At 36.6% G+C, this 23,921-nt stretch overlaps 1 protein-coding gene across 6 annotated transcripts in view; it reads left to right on the top strand.

The window, feature by feature from the left end:
• DLC1 (DLC1 Rho GTPase activating protein) overlaps positions 1-23,921 on the top strand; it is a 523,653-nt gene that overhangs the window by 72,496 nt on the left and 427,236 nt on the right. The window contains exons 1-2 of one of the 6 annotated variants that reach the window (XM_074383937.1): positions 21,801-22,092; positions 23,144-23,209. The exons of 1 other annotated variant lie outside the window; for it this stretch is intronic. The gene's annotated coding sequence lies outside the window, so the exon portion shown is untranslated. Of the gene's footprint in view, positions 1-21,672; positions 22,093-23,143; positions 23,210-23,921 lie in introns of those variants that run through there. 4 more of the 6 variants (XM_074383942.1, XM_074383943.1, XM_074383936.1 and 1 more) reach the window with 4 other exon arrangements.

Here is a 23,921-nt window from a genome sequence, read left to right as displayed (position 1 = left end):
CCTCAGTTACCTTATCTGTACATGGAGTATGTTACTAGATCTCGCCTCTCAGAATTGTTGTCAGGCTTAACAACAATATTTGTTGTGTTTTGCCATTCATGTTCTTATTCTCATCCCACCTTACAAAACTGTGTAATTCAGGGCCTATTTTTTAACAGGAAGAGACAGGTAAAATAAAGCAGGAAAAGAAAGTCTCTTCTAGCATTTGTGGGGTGTTGTTGTTGTTGTTGTTGTTGATGATGTTGTTGTTTTTAGAAAGGATCTCACCCTGTCACCCAGGCTGGAGTGCAGTGGTATGGTCACAGCTCACTGCAGCCTCAACCTCCTAAGCTCAAATTATCCTCCTGCCTCAGCCTCCCAAAGTGCTGAAATTACAGGCATGAGCCAATGAGTCTGGCCTCTTCTGGCTTTTGAAATAAACCTCTTTTAGCTCTAATCTACCCTTATTAAATTCAAAACATCTACAAAAGATTTTTGAGAAAAATATCATAAACTAGATTTAGGCTTCTCCTCAGAGACTAAAAAACCCTTCCTTGGGCTTGGAGTGGGGAGTCTTGTCTCTAATTAGCTGAGTGACTTAAGCTAGTTGAAGTCCTGTAGCTGGATATCTATATCTTTTTAAAGTGGCAGTAATAGGTAGAGTATTTTTTCTATTTGTAATATATAGTAAACCTCTTCATAAGTAAGTATACAAAATGTCTTGATTCATATTGCTTAGAGATAGTTGATTTTAGGATGGCTTGTGTTTTCATCAAACATGGCACTGATATTTATTTAGAAGGAAGGATAACATTTCACTCCCATGTTAGTTGACTTTCAGGAATTTTATTAGCTAGAGAGAAGGAATAATTCCACAAATTCTACCTATTATTCATATTCTTACTATTATTCACAAACACTGAGTTGCTAGTATTAAGGTATTTTTTGTTTATTTGTTTGTTTTTAGACAGAGTCTCACTCTGTCACCCAGGCTGGAATGCAGTGGCATAATCTTAGTTCACTGCAACCTCCATCTCCTGGGTTCAAGCAATTTTCCTGCCTCAGCCACCCAAGTAGCTGGGATTATAGGTGCCCACCACCAGGCCCAGCTAATTTTTTTTTTTAATTTATAGTAGAGATAGGGTTTCACCATGTTGGCCAGGCTGGTCTTGAGCTCCTGACCTCAGGTGATCTGCCCACCTCAGCCTCCCCAATTGCTGGTATTACTGGCATAAGCCACCATGCCTGGAGCTAGTATTAAGTTTTACTGTAAATGTAACTCAGTGTAAAATGTCATAGTAGTCTGTTCAAGCTGATGTAGCAAAGTATTATAGACTGAGTGTTTTATAGGGCAGACATTTATTTTTCACAGTTCTCAAGGCTGGGAAGTTCAAGATCAAGGAAGCAATTCAGTTCCAAGCGACAACCCTCTTCCTGAGTTGAAAACTGCCACCTTCTTACCATGTCTTCACATGATAGAGGGAAAACTCTGTGGTTTCCACCTCTTTATATGAAGTCACTAAGCCTATCATGAGAGTCACACTTTCCTAACTCATTTAAACCTAATTGTCTCCCAAGTGTATTATCTCCAAATACCATTTCACTGCGGATTAAAGCTTTAACACGTGAATTTTGAAGGGAACACAATTTAATTCATAGCAAACAGTAAAATATTTGTATATAAAGAGTTTTTTGTTTGTTTTAACCCAAGTAATCTATATTTCATGACTCCAATATTAAATGCTGTAATATTTTGGATCTGTACTAGATTTTGTTTGTATTCAAAAAATCTTGATAGAACACACTCTTCCTTATTAAAATATGAGTACTAATGTAAAATTGGAACAATATGTCATATGATTTATTATATTCTGGGTCAAGTGGTGAAAGAACTATTCAGACAACCTGCCAGGTTCTGTTAGGTTACACCCAGAGTTTCATGGCTTAAGACAAATGCAGGCTGAAGTTTTGACTCACAGGCATGTGGTCTGCCTCAAGGATATACTACACATGTATCTGGAAACACACATACAGATGCAAATACACAACAAAGCCAAGAAATACAGAGATGTCTTCAGAGAATGAAAGCGAAAACCAGAAACTGAGTATCTTGTCCTGCAAATTTCCTCCATCTCTTAGAGGAGCAACTTGGTATTTCCTTTGTGGTTTACATTTCAAGGATTTGCTTTTTTTAAAATTCAGCAGTAAATTTCTTTATGTATTATCTCATTATTCTATTTATAAGAAATTGATGTATTAATGGACATAGTCACAAGATCAGAAGTTTGGTAGACAAGCATAGAGGACTTAGAGAAAAAGCATCTAAATAGATATGGGAAGAGAAAAGTAATACACTGGTCAGCTCCAGAGAAGACTGCAAAGCATCCCTCATGTTTCACTTTTGCCTTCCATCCCTTAGGTGGCATCATGTTTCACTCGTTTCCCATAACTCCCAAATGTCATTACAGACCCTCTTCCACAGACATCCCCTTGTTCTAAATTGCTCTCTGTTTCTCCCCCAACCCTCTTCCCATCCTCCACTACTCAAAAGTCTGGTTCCTTCTAGAATAGGAATATAATCTAATTAAACTTAATGCTTATATGTGATTTCCTAATAGCCTTTCATCCCTTATTTCCCTAGCTCTTCACAGTATAGTGTTAGAAATAGAAATAAACATGGCCCTAAACTCACTATAGAAAAAACAATGTGTTTCAACTTAGTATGCAGGAGAGTAACATATATTTGTGTTACAGGAAAAACCAATATTTTGACTATGACTTCCCCACTGATTTCTAGAACATAGTAGTCGTGCCTTTCTAGAAGGATAAATGTTCCCTTTTTTCTAATCTAGTTTCTTTCTTCCATTCAGAGACTCTCAGTTGCAAGGAATGACCTTCTTAAATACAAGAAATCAATCGTAAATATAAGAAATCAGTCTTTAGATATACCTGTTGAAATTCTCCCTTATAATTTTCCAAGTATTCTCCTTTATAATATTTCCTAAATATTACTCATGTTGGAACAGAAGTATGAATTAAACGTTAAGATATACAAAAGAGATAAAAGAGAGTAATTAAGTACACTTTTTGGATCATCTGGGAAGGAATTTACAGAAAACCAGACACTAGAGTTAGACCTTAGGATAAGAAGGCATGGGGAAAAAAATCATTAAAAATGAGTTTTACTTAAAATAGAAAACAAAACAATATCAAATTATTGTAGGGTCAATGCATGTTTAATTATTATTTTTTTATATTTTTAACCATTTTATTATTATTATTTATCGTATTTTAGGTTCTGGGGTACATGTGCAGATCATGCAGGATTATTGCATAGATACACATATGGCAATGTGGTTTGCTGCCTCCATCCCCCTGTCACCTACATCTGGCATTGCTTCCCATGTTATCCCTCCCCAACCTCCTCAGGCCCCCACTGTCCCTCCCTTGGCACCCTCCCAACAGACTCCAGTGTGTGATGCTTCCCTTCCTGTGTCCATGTGTTCTCATTGTTCAACACCTGCCTATGAGTGAGAACATGCAGCACTTGATTTTCTGTTCTTGTGTCAGTTTGCTGAGAATGATGGTTTCCAGATTCATCATGTCCCTACAAAGGACACAAACTCATCATTTTTTATGGCTGCACAGGATTCCATGGTGCATATGTGCCATGTTTTTCTTGTCCAGTTTATCATTGATGTCATTTGGGTTGGTTCCAGGTCTTTGCTATTGTAAACAGTGCTGCAATGAACATACGTGTGCATGTGTCTTTCTAACAGAACTATTTATAATCCTTTGGATATATACCCAGTAATGGGATTGCTGGGTCAAATGGAATTTCTATTTCTAGGTACTTGAGGAAGCACCATACTGTCGATACCTAGTTTATTGAGACTTTGCAGCATAAAGGGATGTTGAATTTTGTCAAAGGCCTTCTCTGCATCTATTGAGATAATCATGCGGTTTTTGTCTTTAGTTCTATTTATGCGGTGGATTACATTTATACACTTGCGTATGTTGAACCAGCCTTGCATCCCCAGGATAAAGCCTACCTGATCGTGATGGATAAGATTTTTGATGTGCTGTTACAATTGGTTTGCCAGTATTTCACTGAAGATTTTTGCATCTATGTTCATCATGGATAGTGACCTGAAGTTTTCTTTTCTTGTTGAGCCTCTGCCAGGTTTTGGTATCAGGATGATGTTGGTCTCATAAAAAGATCTGGGGAAGATTCCCTCTTTTGGGGTTGTTTGGAATAGTTTCAGAAGGAATGGTACCACCTCCTCTTTGTATGTCTGGTAGAATTCAGCTATGAACCCTTCTGGATCTGGGCTTTTTTTGGTTGGTAAGCTAATAATTGTTTTCTCAACTTTAGCCCTTGTTATTGGTCTATTCAGTGTTTTGACTTCTTCCTGGTTTAGGCTTGGGAGGGTGTAAGTGTTCAGGAATATATCCATTTCTTCCAGGTTTACTGGTTTATGTGCATAGAGTTGTTTGTAGTAATCCCTGATGGTGGTCTGTCTTTCTGTGGAATCTGTGGTGATATCCCTTTAATGTTTTTTTTTTCTTGCATATATTTGATTCTTCTCTCTTTTCTTTTTTATTAATTTGGCTAGCAATCTGTCTGTTTTGTTGATCTTTTCAAAAAACCAGCTTCTAGATTTATTGATTTTTTAAGGGATTTTTTTCTGTCTCTATCTCCTTCAGTTCTGCTCTGATCTTAGTTATTTCTCGTCTTCTGCTAGATTTTAAGTTTTTTTGACCTTGCTCCTCTAGTTCTTTCAATTCTGATGATAGGGTATTGGTTTTAGATCTGTCCTTGCTTCTCATGTTATAAATTGCTATAAATTCTCCTCTAGACACTGCTTTAAATGTGTTCCACAGATCCTGGTACATTGTGTCTTCATTCTCATTGGTTTTGAAGGACATCATTATTTCTGTCTTCATTTCATTGTTTATCTAGTCAACATTCAAGAGCCAGTTGTGAAGTTTCCATGAAGTTGTGCAGTTCTCAATTGGTTTCTTAATCCTGAGTTCTAATTTGATTGCACTGTGGTCTGAGAGACTGTTTGTTATGATTTCTGTTCTTTTGCATTTGTTGAGGAGTTATTTACTTCCAATTATGTCGTCAATTTTAGAGTAGGTGCAATGTGGTGCTGAGAAGAATGCATATTCTGTGGATTGGGGGTGGAGAGTTCTGTAGATGTCTATTAGGTTTGCTTGGTCCAGATCTGAGTTCAAGTCCTGGATATCCTTGTGAATTTTCTGTCTCGTTGATCTATCTGATTTTGACAGTGGAGTATTAAAGTCTCCCACTATTATTGTGTGGGAGTCTGAATCTCTTTGCAGGTTGTTAAGAACTTGCTTTATGTGTCTGGGTGCTCCTGTGTTGGGTGCATATATATTTAGGATAGTTAACTCTTCTTGTTGCATTTATCCTTTTACCATTATGTAATGCCCTTCTTTGTCTTTTTTGATCTTTTTCGGATTAAAGCCTATTTTTTCAGAGACTAGGATTGCAACTCCTGCTTTTTTTTTTTTTTTTCCTTCTCTTCATTTGCTTGGTAAGTCTTCCTCCATCCCTTTATTTAGAGCCTGTGTGTGTCCATGCATGTGAGATGGGTTTCCTGGATACAGCACACTGATGTGTTTTGACTTTTTATCGAATTTGCCAGTCTATGTCTTTTGATTGGGGCATTTAGCCCATTTACATTTAAGGTTAATATTGTCATATGTGAATTTGATCCTGCCACTTTGATGCTAGCTGGTTGTTTTGCCCATTAGTTGATGCAGTTTCTTCATTGTGTCAATGTCTTTACCATTTGTTATGTTTTTGTAGTGGCTGGTGCCGGTTGTTCCTTTCTATGTTCAGTGCTTCTTTCAGGAGGTCTTGTAAGGCTGGCCTGTTGGTGACAAAATCTCTCAGCAATTGCTTGCTTGTAAAGGATTTTATTTCTCCTTCACTTCTAAAGTTTAGTTTGACTGTATATACAATTCTAGTTGAAAGTTCTTTTCTTTAAGGATGTTGAATATTGGCCCCCACTCTCTTCTGGCTTGTAGGGTTTCTTCCAAGAGATCTGCTGTGAGTCTGATGGGCTTCCCTTTGTGGGTAACCCGACATTTCTCCCTGGCTTCCCTTAGCATTTTTTCTTTCATTTCAGCCCTGGTGAATCTGATGAGTATGTGCCTTGGGGTTGCTCTTCTTGAGGAATATCTTTGTGGTGTTCTCTGTATTTCCTGGACTTAAATGTTGGCCTGCCTTGCTAGGTTGGGGAATTTCTCCTGGATAATATTCTGAAGAGTGTTTTCCAGCTTGGATTCATTCTCTCCATCACATTCAGGTATACCTATCAAACATAGATTAAGTATTTTCACATAATCCCATATTTCTTAGAGGCTTTGTTCATTTCTTTACATTCTTTTTTCTCTAATCTTGCCTTCTCATTTTATTTTATTTCATTGAGTTGATTTTCAATCTCTAATATCCTTCCTTCTGCTTGGTTAATTCAGCTATCGAAACTTGTGTATCCTTCGTGAAGTTTTTGTGTTGTGTTTTTCAGCTCCATCAGGTCATTTGTATTCTTCTCTAAGCTGTTTATTCTCATTAGCATTTCATCAAACCTTTTTTCAAGGTTCTTAATTTCTTTGCATTGGGTTAGAACATGTTCTTTTAGCTTAGAGAAGTTTGTTATTATCCACCTTCTGAAGCCTGATTCTGTCAATTCATCAGATTTATTCTCCATCCAGCTTTGTTCCCTTGCGGGTGAGGAGTTGAGATCCCTTGAGGGAGGAGATGTGTTCTGGTTTTGGGTGTTTTCATCCTTTTTGCACTGGTTTCTTTCTATCTTTGTGGATTTATCCAACGGTGGTCTTTGTAGTTGGTGACTTTTGCATGGGGTCTCTGAGTGAATGTCCTTTTAGTTGATGATGAAGTTATTCCTTTCTGTTTTTTAGTTTTCCTTCTAACATCCCCTCTGCTGTAGGACTGCTGGAGGTCCACTCCAGACCCTGCTTGTCTGGGGATTACCTGTGGTGGCTGCAGAATAGTAAGGGTTTCTACCAATTTCTTCTTCTGTTATCTTCGTCCCAGAAGGATACCCTCCAGATGTCAGCCTGAGCTCTCTATGAGGTGTCTCTTTGGATATACAGGGGTCAGAGAGCTGCTTGAGGAGACATTCTGACCCTTATAGGCACTCTAGTGCTGAGCTGCAAACTCCGTTGTTCCATTCAGAGCTGGTTGGCATGTCCTTTTAAGTCTGCTGCAGTGGAACTTATAACTGCCTTTTCCCCCAGGTGCTCTGTCCTCAGATGGTGGGGCTTTATTTATAATTTCCTGACATGCTGCTGTCTTTTTTCAGAGTTGTGGTACCAAGCTAGGATGTAGCGTAGTTACAGTCTGCCAGCAGAGGCATTGCTGAGCTGGGCTCTGCTCAGCTGCTGTGTGAACTTCCTTGTGGTTTTGTTTATAGAGGTATAGTTAGAACTGCCTCAGTAATGGCAGGCTGCTTCAGTAATGGCAGTCTGCCTCTGTAATGGCAGAGTGCCTCAGTAATGGCAGATTGCCTCAGTAATGGTAGACTGCCTCGGTTGTGGTGGACTGCCTCGGTTGTGGTAGACTGCCTCAGTAATGGCAGATGCCTTTCCCCTCACAGAGCTGGACCATCTCTTGTCCAGCTGCACTTGCTGTGAAACTCTCAATCCACAGGGTTTCAGATTGCTGGTCTTCATAGGGGTGGGACCCTTCAAGCCAGATCACCTGCCTTCCTGATTCAGCCCCCTTTTTTTCAGTTCAGTAGGCAGCTCTATCTCCCAGGCATTCTGGGGGCAGTAATAAGTCATTTGGGGCATTGTTCTCCCTCGAACTGCACTCCAGAGCTATTCGTATTTGGCCAGCATGGATCTGCTTGTTTTTTTTTGTTTTTGTTTTTGTTTGTTTTTGTTTTTGAGACAAAGTCTCGCTCTGTCACCAGGTGCCAGGCTGGGATGCAATGGCATGATCTCCACTCACTGCAATCTCCGCCTCCTGGGTTCAGGCAATTCTCCTGCCTCAACCTCCTGAATAGCTAGGACTACAGGCACATGCAACCACACCCAGCTAATTTTGTGTATGTGTGCTTTTGTAGAGACAGGGTTTCACCATGTTGGCCACGATGGACTTGATCTCTTGACTTTGTGATCTGCCCGCCTCTGCCTCCCAAAGTTCTGGGATTACAGGCATGAGCCACCACACCCAGCCTGATCTGTTATTTTAATCAGCATTTGAATAATAAGTAGCATAATGATAATAAAACTATTTGTCCCATTTCACTTTAACAAAAACATTTCTTCTAATTCACTTATTCTATTAGCTTATATATCTTGTACATTTTTTGTTTTTTATCTTCTTCTTGAGTAATAATTGTCACTATTATTACTTCCCCCCCCCATCAAGAAGAGAAGGAAATTATCATTTTGGCATATTTATTCAGGCATAAGCTAAGACAATGTTTAAGCATACATGGTGGTGATAGAACAATCTTAAGTACTTCAGCCTCATTAGACTGGCTTCACTGTTGTACAACCCAAAGAAAACAGTTATGGAGACCATCACCCAGGGGATTCTAGCTCTAAGTTCAGTGGGTCTGTGGCTCAAACGGACTTTGCATGTGGAGTTGTTTTTGTCCTAAACTTTAAAGTCAAATGTCTGTGTTTTTGATAGTTCACACCTTCTACTCGAGACCCAAAATATTATTTTAACCCATTAAAAAACTTGCAGCTCAGCAAGTCCCTAAATAAAACAGCTACTGTGTTTCTGTGATTCATTTGTCTACATAAGAACTTGGCAAATATAATCTGCACCCTACTTTGGCCCACAAATAACTAATATAAGTAGAGGAAATTCTGTTATATTTTATCCTGCAATAGGATTATTTTGGCAGTGACATTCAACCTCCTAACATAAGGATAGAAGAAACCTTTTATGACACATGTTTTACAGACTCTTTCAAACAATTTTTCTAATATTTGAATTTTGGCAACATTTTTGCTACTTGCTGCCCATCATATTTTCCTTCAACTTACATGAGATACATAAATTTACAAAATCTTACATTTTAAAGATTTTTAAATTTTCATTTATGCTAAATGGAAACCTAGTCACTTAAATTCATGAAAGAAAATACTGTTGGTGTATTGTTTTATCCAAGACAATAATTAAGACCAGACTGTAGAAGTAATATCATATAAATGTGAATATATCCAGTGAAATACTGAAAACACTGAAATTTTTCAAGAATTTGATAAAGCATTGTTAATGCTTTTTCAGTTATTAATGTATTCTTTGTTTCTTGTGATTAACATTCCACTTCTATGGAGGAGGAAATAAATCATTACTTACCTATAAAGAATAATTTTTGTTGGATGCCCATGTGTAAACTAACATGTCTACACTTAAAAATTGGCTAAATTCCCTTGTCATAAATGTGGCTAATAACTACTTAATATTTTTAAAATATAAATGATTATCCTACTAATATATAGAGTTAAATCTGGAAAATGGTTAAAAATGGAAGAAGCAGAGTGACCTCTATTCTACGAAAATATACGTGTACTTAGTAAGAATCCATTGAAGTTAAGGGTTCTCTAAAGAAATGCCTCTAGTTACCAGGCATGGTGGCTCATGCCTGTAATCTCAACACTTTGGGAGGCCAAGGCAGGCAGATCATGAGGTCAGGAGTTCAAGACCAGCTTAGCCAACATAGTGAAACCCTGTCTCTACTAAAAATACAAAAATTAGCCAGGCATGGTGGTGTGCACCTGTAATCTCAGCTACTCAGGAAGCTGAGGCAAGAGAATCACTTGAACCCAGGAGGCGGAGGTTGCAGTGAGCTGAGATCATGCCACTGCACTCCAGCCTGGGCAACAAAGCGAGACTCTGTCTCAAAAAAAAAAAAAAAAAAAAAAAAAAAAAGACAAGAAATGCCTCCAGTTTACATATAATAGATCCTTTTTCATATCTATTTGATAAAATAGTGGTGAAAACATTTCATTTCTCTGGACCTTGACCAGATACCTCATCTGTAAAAACATTACAGGAAAATATAATATTCATTCTTTTCCAGTCTGTCTACCAAAATAACCATATGACTGGCCATAAAACAAGATTCAATAGATTTTAAATAATTCAAATCATCCATAGTAGGTTCTCCAACCATAATAGATATAAATTAGAAATCAATACTGAAGAGAACAATAAAACAACAGTCATCCCCTTTGAACATAGTATTTTTAACTTTAGCAAATTACGTTCAAGAATATATAAAAGACAATATTTTTAACAATGGATAGTTTATCCCAGGAATGCAAGATTTATCTAACATTCAAAGATTAGTCAGTGAAATTTGACATATTAACAAACTAAAAAAGACAAAAAAGCTTCATGCTAACTAAAAGAGAAAAAATCATATTGAGAAAAGCATGTTTGAAATTTTTATATATTTTCCTAATAAAAATTCTTAGCCTATTAGAAATACAGCAGGATTTCTCAACTTCAACATCATCAACATTTGGGATCTAGTAATTATTTGTTATAAAAACTGTTGTTCAACACTGCAATGTAGACTGTATTCTATGGAAAAAAGCAACAACAAAAAGTAAATAAATCTTAAGAAAGGCTTTAAGTTATAAAATAAATAAAACTGCCTGTTTATGTGCAATATGATCACCTATGTAGAAAATCTTAGGGATCTTTGAAAAGCTACTGGAACTAGTTAGTGAGCTTTGCAAGTCTGCAGTATACTAGTCAACATTCAAAAATGAACTATATTTCTATACAATAGAAAAAACATTTAGAAATTTATTTTTTATAATACCATTCATAATAGACTTCAAAATATAAAGTACTTGAGATAATTCCGATAAAGAATATACAATATTATTATAGTGAAAGCAGGAAACATTACTGAGAAACTAGAAAACTAAATAAAAGAAAATGTATTATGCTCATGGAATAGAAGACTCAATATTACCAAGATGTCAATTTTCCCCCAATTGATACAAATAACAACTTGATCAAAATCCCAACAGCCTTTTTTATAGAAATGGACAAGCTGATTCTTAACTTCATGCAGAATTACAATGGCCCTAGATTATCCAAAACTACTTTAAAAAGGAAGAACAAAGTTGGAATACTTATATTTGGTTTAAAACTTACTGTTAAACTATAATAGTTAACACAGTGTGGTATTTTATGATATGGACAAATAGATTAATAGAATGAACTAGAGAGGTTAGAAATAAGACCACACATACTTGGTCAATTGATTTTTGTTAAAGGTGCAAAGAAAATTCCATGAGAAACAATTGTCACAAATGGTTCTGGAACAACTGGATGTCCATATTTAAAAAGAAAATCTTTGATCCATATCCTCACCATATAAAAAAATTAACTCTAAATATGTCATAGAACCCAGGTATAAAACCTAAAACTATAAAACTTCCGGCATATAGTAGAGGAGAAATCTTTGTGATCTTAGATTAGGCAAATATCTTTTTGCTATGAGACCAGAAACATGATTCATTAAAGAAAAAAATAATTGATAGTTATTTCATTTATCAAGATTAAAAACTTCTACTCTTTAAAAGGCACTTTCAAAATAAAATGGAAAGACAAGCTAGACTGGAAAAAGTATTTGCAAATCACCCATATGATAAAGAGCTTGTATGTAGAATACATGATCTCCCATAACTCAGTAATAAGGAAACCAACAAACCAATTTTGGAAAACAGAGAAAAGACATGAGCAGACACTTTTTCAAAGATATGCTGATGACAAATAAGCATGTGAAGATTCTCGACATTATTAGTCATTAGGAAATGCAAGTTAAAAACACAATGAGAAATGACCACACCTCTATTAAAATGGCTAAAACTAAAAAGATTCATCACACCAACTGTTAGCATGCAAGTGTAACAACAAAAATTCTTAGAAATTGTTGCTGGTAATACACAACGGTATATCCACCTTAGGAAACAGTTGAGAGTTTCCAAATATGGTCAAAATATGCTACCAAATGTTCCTACAACTTAGTACTAAGTATTTACACAAGGAAACTAAAGAATGTATACATACGATGACTTGTACATGAATATTCATAGCAGCTTAATTTGTAATGACCAAATAACGTTGTCCCAATGCTATTGCTCCAAATATCCATCACCAGATTAGTGAATTAACAAATCATGATATATTCCTCCAATGAAATACTAATCAGCACTAAAAAGGATACATGCAACAACATGGATGGATCTCAAAATAATTACGCTAAATGAAAGAAGCCACAAAAGGTACACACATATTATTTCATATACATAAACTTCTAGAAAATGTAAACCAATCTGCAGTGACAGAAAACAGATCAGTGGTTGCCTTGGGAGCAGAAGGGAGAAAGGAGCAAGAGGGAGAGATGGCAAAAAGACAGGAGGAAACTCAATGGTGATGGATATGTTCATTATTTTGTTCGTTGAAATGATACACAGGCATACAAATTTGCCAAAAGCAATTAAATTGTTAACTTTAAATATTCACAGTTTATTGTGTCAGTTAACTCTCAATAAAGCTGTCAAAATACATAAGAGAAATGTCAAAAGCAACTCAAGTCTGGAAGAACTGAGAGATGAATTTAAAAACTGAAAGTGAAGAAATTGGCAAAAGAGCTCAGAGATAAAAAACAACAGCAAATATATACTACCTGAAAATGAGAGTATGCGAAAACAACACCTTTCTTTGCAATTTTAAGAGATGAAATTGTCCTTCTGCACCTGGATATATCATGTTTCATTCAGAGAAATACAGGAGCTGGTATTAGATAAAGAATCAGGCACATGAGCATTTGCAAAACTGTTTTCTGTTTTGTTTTGTTTCACAGATATCATCTAACAAACAGACTATTAAGGCTACATATTTTTAAATATATGGCTAGGAATAACAAAAAGAAATTTGTTTAAATAGAATAGGTGGGCTGGGTGTGGGAGCTCACGCCTATAATCCCAGCACTGTTGGAAGTCAAAAAGAAGGCAGATCATGAGGTTAGGAGATCAAGACCATCCTAGCCAACATAGTGAAACCTCATCTCCACAAAAAACACAAACATTAGCTGGGCATGGTGGTGTATACCTGTAGTCCCAGCTACTCGGGAGGCTCAGGAGAGAGAATCACTTGAACCTGGGAGGCGGAGGTTGCAGTGAGCCAAGGTGGCACCACTGTACTCCAGCCTGGTGACAAATTAAGACTCTGTTTCAAAAAAAAAAAAAAAAAAAGAATAGGTGGCTGGATTTTGTGGCCCATGCCTGTAATACCAGCACTTTGGGAGACCAAGGTGGCAGACCACTTGAAGTCAGCAGTTGGAGACCAGCCTGGCCAAGATGGCAATACCCTATCTCTACTAAAAATACAAAAATTAGTTGGGCATGGTGGTGTGTCCCTGTAATCCCAGCTACTCAGGAGACTAAGGCAGGAGAATGGCTTGAACCCAGGAAGCATAGGTAGCAGTGAGCCCAGATTATGCCACTACACTCCAGCCTGGGTGAAAGAGTGAGACTCTGTCTCAATAACAATAATAATGATAATAAATAGAATAGGTGACAACTGTGATGGTAGCTAGCTGAGATTAGCTGAGTGACTGAGTCATGATATATAATACTCACTAAAATTTTCACATGCATCATGCTCCTATCTGAAATTGGTCCTTTTGCACTAGATCCTATCCTCTCTCCTACTTAAGAATACACTTCAACATTTCTATACTCTCCTCTCCCCTCGAAAAGATGTCATATTAGTTTTAAAAATAGAAGAGAACAAAAAATTGCAAATATACTGTAATTCTTCCATCCTAATAAAAGCATCTCTTGGTTCCAGATAGTCACCACACCATGTGTTTTCTCTCTTTTGCAGTAAACTCTTCAAGAGTTCACTTTATGTGTATCTCCAGTCTTGGCTTTAAATTTTCTTCTAAACCATGCTAACAGGTTTTACCACATCATTCTTTGAGCTTGTTCCTTTCATTATCAACACCTCTGCTTTCTTCAATCCAATGGTCAATTAGGTATTTGTCCTCTTACTTTATTTACACACCCTCTCTTGTCAATCTCATCTAGTTTTGGGCATTAAATTTCAAGTATGTTCAAGATTCCCAGATTTATTTCTCTAGCCCAGATCTTTCTTCCAAACTTGAATTCATGCATCCAACTGCCAATTTAACACTTCTCTTAGAAATGTCTTACAGACATCTCAAATATAATACGCCCAAAACTAAAATGCCGAACTGTGTCTCACAAGACTTGCTTTATCTCTTGATTTCCCTTTTCAATTGATGACAACTCCATCTTTCAGTTGCTCAAAAAGCTTTTTGACTCTTCTTTTCTTCTTATATGGCAAATTTAATTCTTCAAAAAAATATTAGTGGCACGACACTACAACAGTAACTTCAAACCTGATCTTTCTCATTACCTTCATCTGAACCACTATCCATCATCTTTCACCTGGATTACCATACTGACTTCGTCTCTCTGCTTTGGCTCTTAATTCCTTTCAAATAATTTTATTAAAATGTAAAGTAGATCTTGCCACATGTCTGATCAAAACCTTTCCAGGTATCTACTTTTCACTGAATCAAATGGAAAGTACTACAAGACACTGCCTAACCTTCTCTTCCTCAATAACTTAAGCTCTTCTAGTTTTCTCCCTCTCTCTCCTTCCATTCAAGCCACATTAATTCCCTTGCTATTTCTGTTAATTGCCAGGCACACTCTTCCTAGGACTGCACACTATCTGTTCACTCTATCTGGAACTCTGTGACCCCAGATATCTATATGGTCATCTCCTTCATCTTTTCTTGAGTATTTAGTGATAAGCCACCCCCGCAGTGAGGCTTACCTTGGTGTTTTTTATTTAATTATATAACATGATTGCCCCTCAATCTTCATTCCACACCCTCCTTACCATGCTCTGCATTTTCTGTTTTCACTAGCAATTATCCGTATACTAGATAATTTACTGATTATTATGTTTATTCTCGTTGTTGTTGTTTTCTTTGAGACAGGATTTTGCTCTTGTTGCCCAGGCTGGAGTGCAATGGCACAATCTTGGCTCACTTTCAACCTCCGTCTCCCGGGTTCAAGCAATTCTCCTGTCTCAGCCTCCCAGATAGCTGGGATTACAGGCACCCACCACCAGTCCCAGCTAATTTTTGTGTTTTTAATAGAAACAGGTTTTCACCATATTGTACAGGCTGATCTCTAACTCCTGACCTCAAGTAATTTGCCCACTTCAGGCTCCCAAAGTGCTGGGACTACCCACAGGCCTGAGCCACCACACCCAGCCTTATGTTTATTCTTGATTACCAATTCCTTACCCCCCATTTAAGCTGCATGAGGGCAAAATTGATCCACCATTTGTAAGGTTATGTTTAGTGAGGCATCCCAGATTTCTTCTCCTTTGTAAAAGCTCTTTTCTGGTTAAATCTCTGCCCTTCGAGATTCACTCTCACCAGCTCCTTATCACATACCCGACTGCAAAGTACCAGGCAACAGTCTCATCCCACCTTTTGGAGGGGGTAGAAGCAGTAGGTAGAATGTTCTGACAAAGGCTTGTATCCTTGAAAAAATATTTATTCCAATTTCTGTTAAGTACAGATATACCTTTTTCCATCTTTCCTTTCAAATGGAACCATTTGAGAGCCTCACCTTGGAAAAAAAAGATGCAGCTGTTTTATTACACATATTGAATGTGGGCACTGAATTGACAAATACACATAGAATGGTGCTATGCACATAGTAAATACATAATATCACTTCAGTGTGTGGATCAATATTAAGCATGTTCACTTGGTATGTGTACTGAGGTTCTCAAATGGTTCCATTTGAAAGAAAAAGACAGAAAAAAATGTATTTCTACTTTGACAGAAATTGGAACAAATATTGTTTCAAGGACACGAGCCTTTGTCATACTTCATACTTGCCTCCCTCTCCCAAATGGTGGGCTGAGAATGTTGTGCAGTGCTGCATTGTGGTGTATGGGATGAGAAATTAGTTAGAATGAATCTCAAAAGGCAGAGATTTAACCAGACCAGAGATTTTACTGAGGAAAAGGAATCTGGACACATTTCGAGGGGACTGAAGAAAAGCAGTGCACCTTCTTTCCCAGGGGAGCAGGTGTAGGAGAGAATGTGTGGCCCCATTTGAAGAGCTATAAAAGAAGCTGAAGACTGTGGGATCTAAGCCAACCACGAAGAGGAAACTTTTTAATTTAATTTAAGTTCTGGGACACGTGCAGAATGTGCAGGTTTGTTTCATAGGTAAATGTATGCCAAGGTGGTTTGCCACACCTATCTACCCATCACCTAGGTATTAAGCCCCATATGCATTAGCTATTTGTCATGCTCTCCCTCTCGCAACCCTTCAACAGGCCCCAGTGTGTGATGTTCCCCTCCCTGTCTCCATGTGTTATTGTTCAGCTCCCATTTATGAGTAAGAACATGCAGTGTTTGGCTTACTGTTCCTGTGTTAGTTTGCTGAGAATGATGACTTCCAGTTCCATCCACATCCCTGCAATGGACCTGATCTTGTTCCTTTTTATGGCTGCAGGGTATTCCACAGTGTATATGGACTGCATTTTTCTTAACCAGTTTATCATTCACGGGCTGGAAAATCAGGCAAGAGATGGAAACATTTCTTGAACAGACTGAAAATATTTGGACCCATTTTTTGGCCATGAAATGAGGATTTCAGAGAATATTATGGTGTGATATAATAAGGGTGGTGACTAGAGGGTGGCATATGGTGACTTCAGCTTAAGTGTTAACATAAAAAGGAAGCTTTGACAGAGGAAGAGCCTCAGGCTCTACAGGCAGGGCACACACAGATCTCTCTAAACAAACTCTTGCATGGCTTGGAAGCTTTGTGTGTCTGAGGGTATCCTAGTCCTATGGGACAGGCAAGCAGACTCATTAACTTCTAAGACATATATGTCTGCCTGTCTGTGTCAATATATATTTTTGTTATTTTTTATTACATTTATTTTTTTCAAAGCCATTTGAAACTTATCAATATACCTTTGTCTTCATATCTATTTATAGATGGTAATAATTTTCAATGAAGGAGGATAATGAACATCAGTAGTCCAAGAAGCAGGAATCATTGCTTTTGGAGAGTGTATATGATTTTGCTACTTTTGATCATTTAACACCAAACTTAAGTATGTTCCTTTTATGAGTACTTCCAGGTAAATACTACATGGTTACCAAATTGAGGTGTCAAAATTTTGACAATGTTGATCAAAACATTAATAATGCTTATTGAATATAAACTATAAAATTATATTTTTGCTCTCAATGTGACTATCAAAGTGAACTTTTTTTTTTTTTTGCTCTGGATATGTCTATCAAAGTGAACTTATTTAAAGAAAAGACATGTAAAACTTACTGAAAAAGATAAATTAGAAATTCTGATAAATTCTATTTTTATTGCTTCCATATATTATTGTAACTTCAATAAATTACAAGCAAATTGTTAAGCAGAGATTTTTAGAGGGATAATTTTCATGGACAAAGTGTTCTTACATTTATAACACTAACCATGTGCATGTGGATACTTCAAAATAGTTTAAAGGTATTTATTCTCTTTATATATTAATTTCAGGTTCATTACTATTATAAACCTATTCACTAACAAAAATACAAAACATAAAAGCTGACTTCTACTCATAATATCACAAATATCGAATGTGGGTACTGAATTGATGATGTTACTACTTATTTCATAAAAGAGTAAAATAAGGCCAGGCGCGGTGGCTCAAGCCTGTAATCCCAGCACTTTGGGAGGCTGAGGCGGGTGGATCACGAGGTCGAGAGATCGAGACCATCCTGGTCAACATGGTGAAACCCCGTCTCTACTAAAAATACAAAAAATTAGCTGGGCATGGTGGCTCGTACCTATAATCCCAGCTACTCAGGAGGCTGAAGCAGGAGAATTGCCTGAACCCAGGCGGCGGAGGTTGCGGTGAGCCGAGATCGCGTCATTGCACTCCAGCCTGGGAAACAAGAGCGAAACTCCATCTCAAAAAAAAAAAAAAAAAAAAAAAAAAGAGTAAAATACTATTTTCAAAGGATAGATCCGATCCTGCTTTACACAAAGTGTTACTGAAGTACATTAAAGACACTGAATTTTGTAAAGAAGTCCAGATTCAATTTTCCTGAAAATGATTGGGGAATGACTAGATAAGTGATCATCGTTAATGTGTATTGTTTAGGTAAAAGTACATGGGTAGAAAAGTGATCTTTGGGTCAGGCACCGTGGCTCACGCCTCTAAACCCAGAACTTTGGGAGGTAGATCACTTGAGGACAGGAGTTCAAGACCAGCCTGGCCAACACGATGAAACCCTGTCTCTACTAAAAATAAAAAAATTAGCCAAGTTAAGCGGTGTGCACCTGTAATCCCAGCTAGTCAGGAGACTGAGGCAGGAGATTTGCTTGAACCTAGGAGGCAGAGGTTGCAGTGAGCCGGGATTATGACATTCCACTCTAGCCTGGGCCATCAAAAAAAAAAAAAAAAAAAAAAAAAAAAAAAGCAATCTGTAAAAAACATTTAATCCTCCTCCTCCTATTCCTTTCTTTGCACAGAGTACATAATTGTTTCACCAATATAACTGTTTCACATGTACACATTTAACTTGGAGTTCAATAGAAGAGAGAGAAACAGAGAGAGAGAGAGAAGATTCTAAAAATATCTGAAAGAGAGATGTAAACATAAACAAGACAATAATTTAAGTGTTAAAAATAATTCTAGCTAATGGCTTTATATGGACTAGCTTCTAGGACTGTGACAATTCTTAGTTATGGAAGCTAAGACATCCTTACTGGGTTAGGTAACTCACACAGATTCCCAAGGCTGTTAGTTTTGGAGCAGACTCCTTTCCTGATACTTTGTTTTCAAGTACTTAACTGTCTCCATCCTCTTCTTTGATTAGTTGATCTAGTACAGAGCAATTGTCAAACATTTAAGGAAGTTGGTATTTAGATTTGCATGTAGAAAGAAGGGGACAAATATTTTGAAATCCTTCAATGTTTCTGGCACAATATTAAATACTTAGGAAGTTTTCTCACTATTTATATTTATACTCATATTTGGTAAAACCTTTATAAGACTATAAGATCTGAGATTTGTTTGGAATCAAGCAAGTGAACAATGAAAAATAAATATAAGTAATTAAAGATTTGGGAAGTAATCCTTCTATTAATAGAAGAAAACATAGTGTACTTTTTGTTTAGAAAAGGGTATGTTTATGAGAAACTTACTAATAAGAGTATCTAGATATCTAAAAGGCATTTGTGAACAGAGTTTTGTTGTTTTCTCCAGGCATTATAAATAGAAACAAAACTAAATTATATGGGGCAGGGTACAGTATTGATGAGTAAAATCTAGCTAAGAATTAGCACAGTGCTGATATAAATGTTGAGCAACCACTATGTATCAGTATAAAAGCAGAGACAGTTCAAGATAGAGATATACAAGGTATATTTAGGAAAGACAAGACATCAATTTTCATTCCTTTCTTCTCCAGTGTTTTTCTTAGGGAAGTAAATATAAATACATAAATATTTATGTATATAAATTTCACCCTGCTTTCTAATCTATAAGTTATGTGAAATTGTCTCTATTATTAAAGAGGTATAAGAAACTCATGGAATTTAAGAAGTCTTCCCAATTGCATACATAAATTAAGTGGAAGTTAAGGAAGGTAGTTTATGGAAGAAAAATTAAAGCACAACACTTGGAGTCAGAAGATGTGAGTTCCAGTGTGGACTTGGCCACTTCCTATCATTTGATTGTGAGAAAATTACTTCTCAATACTTTATTTGTAAAATAAAACATAAGAACACACACAAAATTGCTGGAATGATTAAATAGGCAGAGTGTCAGCACAAATACTTCAAATATGAATATGAATACTTTTTAAAGGAGTTATGGAAGAACAGAATTCCTTCTTGGCATAAATTAAAAAAACCTAAATGCTCATGTGTTTAGTCAGTAGGACTTTGATCTAAACTTTTAAAACTGCTTCTGACCAAATGTTTTCATTTGACTATTTCTCATCTTCGAACTCATGCACAGTAGAAGTCGTTCTTGCCATTTAACATGTGTCAAATACAGTTCATGATCTGCACTAACTTTGAGAGATTTCAGTTATCTAATAAGGAAAGAAATAGCAGTTAGCACATTGTGCATCTTTGAGTTATCACCCACCCAATATTATCAGAAAATACTGCAAGATGGCCCTTGTGATACACAGGGATGGAGAATAACAGTGGACAATGAAAACCACTTACAATTTCAGAGAACAGAACGGATCTTAGGGCAAACAAGTTTAAAATGTCTTATACCTCTTTATATGTTACTCATTATGTCACATCAAATTGAAATTATTCTTGCACTTATTATTATTGAAAGCCTCTAGAAATTTGCAAGAAGCACATAGATCCAATAATTAGATTAATCTGATCATCAGTCACCCCAAAAAAAAAAAAATGCTTGAGTCATAAATAGCAGCAGAATCCATTGATTGTAAATAAAGTAGAAGGGAGACATTACTGAGCAATTTTGACAAGCAAGATAATTAAAGTCAGAGATGCTGTTTCCTGCTTCCCTGGTATAAACAATGAAGCTGCTCCACTGGCCTCTCCACAGCCTGGCTGTCCCAAGGCCACCTCCCTCTTCTTTCCTTCCACATTCCCTAAAGAGGATTCTGGGTCATAAAGGAAGGAAAATTGGTGTAACTTCTTTCCTGAAACGACTTCATCTTCCTCTGCATTTGTATTTGTGACATCTTATTATAAGACAAGCTAACCTCTATTATTAATTGATGCACTAATTAAAGCCATACTTGCAGTTTCCATTAGCTTATTCCCTAAATTCTCCAGAGTTGGCTGTCTGGTTTTAATCAAAACCAAATGGTAGTCCAAGTTCCCAGCCTGGAGCAGCTAGAAGGAAGTCATTCAGGGGAGGCACAAGAAAGCAGAAAAGATAAACAGATGATAGTTCACAAAATTTGTGAGGGACGAAGGATGCAGATACCATGAGCAGCTTTAGAGATGTGATTCAGGAACGCTGCCATGATAGATGGAAGCAGTTGTAAGTGTTTAATGTCAGCAAGACTCTAATATGATCAAGATGGAGTCTGTCTTCTGCTCCAGCACTGAATTTTTGTAACTGGAGGATTCTGACTAGAGGTAATGCTGCTGCATTTGCCATAACACAAATTATGTTAATTCTGTGAAGGATTCTTGAGATCAGAGAGATTGGAAGAAATCGTTCTATTAACTGGATGCTTGAGATTTTACTTACAGATGGTCTCAGGGATAAAATGAAAAGCTGCAGCATTTCCAGTTTTAAGTCATGTTCAAAAAAGGTTTTACAATTTAGAAGAATTGTGGTATTAAGGCTAAATTCATCTTGCTCTCTTGAAAGATCTTTTGAAATGAGAGAGCGAGCAAAGGCATTTTGATTAAGCTGTGCATATACATTTAATATAGTGGAAAGGTTGTGGATGGAGAGAGAACTATGTTTTCATTCTTTTTTTTATTTTTTTCATAAGCAGTGTGGGATAGAAAAAGCTCTAGGACTTTATGACTCTCCAGCTAATCACCTCAAGAGCTTTGACAAAACTCACTTGAGTTCTGTGTAAAATCAGAACTCCTAAAACGCCCAGGCGGCTGGGCTCTCCCCTCCTCCCCTCTTCCTACAGCCTTTCTCGCATGCACACTCCTCAGAGGCAGGAAATACTTTCCAGGCAATCTGGGCCTGGTTGTGGAGGCCCCTTTTGCAAAACCTCAGTCTGAATTTAGTAGACAGAAGTCACTAGGAATGCCTTGACAGGATCCTGCCTTAGCTAAGGCTCCCTCCAGCTGCAGAGGGTGTTTTTGTTAGAATCACACACTGCGTGAAACTGCTCAGAATAGAGCCATGATCTCAACCACGAAATGGGAACTTAGATTTTGGAGAAACTAACGGGGACGGACTTCTTTCCTAGCCTGAGTGTTGAGCAGTGTCATGCCTTGGCGTTTCAGCTCCTCGTTGTCTAGGTAAGACGCTATGGACTATCTTTATGCTTTGAGCTGTTCTTTGAAGAGGCAGAAAGATTGAGATAAATGTTAGCATCTTGCACTGAGTTGGTGACTTCCTAGGTTTTAGAGCAAAGCCATAAAATCAAAAGGGGAAAACGTTTGAAAGTAGAAAACTGTAAGTCAAACCGTTTTAGCAAACTGTCAGTTCTAAAATAGGCTCCATATAGATTTAACTCTTTTCCTCCGTAAAGTAAGATTTTATTTTGATCTCTTTTAATTTTTAACTTATTTATTAATTGAGCTATCAGACCAGTGTTCCTATTTCATGGCATAACGTGAAACAAATACATTTTCTCACACACCAGTGTGAGGTGTAAATGAATTCCTCCCCTACCTTCCGTTGCCAACAGGGAGAGTAGAAAGCACCCCAGTGACTTTTGCTTAATAATCAGTCTCCAAAGAGTATTTTGTGTATCATTTAAAACTACAAAAATTGAATTCATTATTATTTCCCCAAACCACCAGTTTCAATCATATGTCAAGCTTCTCCTGTACAGTTTAAAATGTTCATTATTTTAAAAAAAAAAAAAAAAAAAAAAAAGTAAACAAATGAAATTTCAGGAATTATTTCTGTCCCGACTAGTCTTTAGTCTGAGTTTTGGAAATTTAAATGTCAGAATTGAATTTAGTTTATGTTAATTTTCCTGGATTCACTGCTCAGGTCACATTTTGTGTAATATTTTGAATAAATGAAGTCAATCTCAATGACACTGACACTCATTATAACTCTTTTAAGGCAGCCAGAAATCACTCAGTCATATGGAAACTGTGTCCTTACTTTATGTAATCGTAAAATTACATTTCCACTTGACTGTAGTCTCTTTAAGGTAATCTTAAATGTTTAAATGTATAATATATTAGGAAAAAGCTTAGTAATAACTGAAGAACTATGGACCTATAATGCATAAGATATTGTTGTATTTCTGAATATAATAAAAATCATTATTTTATAGAAATAAAATGGTACATAAAGAGAATACATATTCATGTACATTTTCAAATCTATTAGATGAACACAAAAAATACTAAGTGAAAGATGGAGAGCTATTTTGACAGTTGGAGCTTAAGAAACCAAGTAAGTATTTTCATTTTAAGTTTTTATATAGTACAAGGTGATTATCTGCTGTATTAGCTATAGTCAAATTTTATGCTAAAATAACATACACTGACACATTTTAACTATTCACTGACAACTTGTGTGAAAGCTTTTTAAATATGAGAAAAAGAATCTGCTTCTTATATATGTGAAAGATAAAATACTAACTTATCTAAATGATGATTTAATTAAACTCTCCAAATGGAATTTCAGGGAAGGAAAGAACATAAGAGGTTGCATCCTCTAATACTGCCTTGAGGTTGCCTACAAGAAGCTAAGAAATGAGATTTAAAAGTGACCTCTCCAAGGTCACACCTCTAGCTAGTAGAAGAGATGACAGCAGAGCCACAGTGCCCTGATTCATAATTCAGATATCTTTTACCCCATCACCCTGCGCTCCAGTAATAATTACGCATAATGCAGCATAATCATGTCCAGTAGAAGGCTGCTTTTTAGATAGAAGATTGGAGTTCCTCTTATGTATTATTATTTTTTATTTTCCATACTTCAATGAATGAAGATTCCATAAGAGTTCCTCTTATTTTTTTTTTAAAAAAAAAAAAAAGGCATAAAGCTGTCACCAGTATTACCTATGTGGGAAAAAAAATCATAACTTAAAAAAATCAAATTAATATGCCTTCAATAAACCCTTTAAAGTAGTCACCTGCTTTATGACTGTTTTGTTATATTT

The sequence above is a fragment of the Saimiri boliviensis genome, chromosome 13, assembly GCF_048565385.1.
Source record: "Saimiri boliviensis isolate mSaiBol1 chromosome 13, mSaiBol1.pri, whole genome shotgun sequence".
NCBI lineage: Eukaryota > Metazoa > Chordata > Mammalia > Primates > Cebidae > Saimiri > Saimiri boliviensis.
The sequence above is the reverse complement of the archived record's forward strand: the minus strand, read 5'-3'. Positions and strand labels throughout refer to the sequence as shown.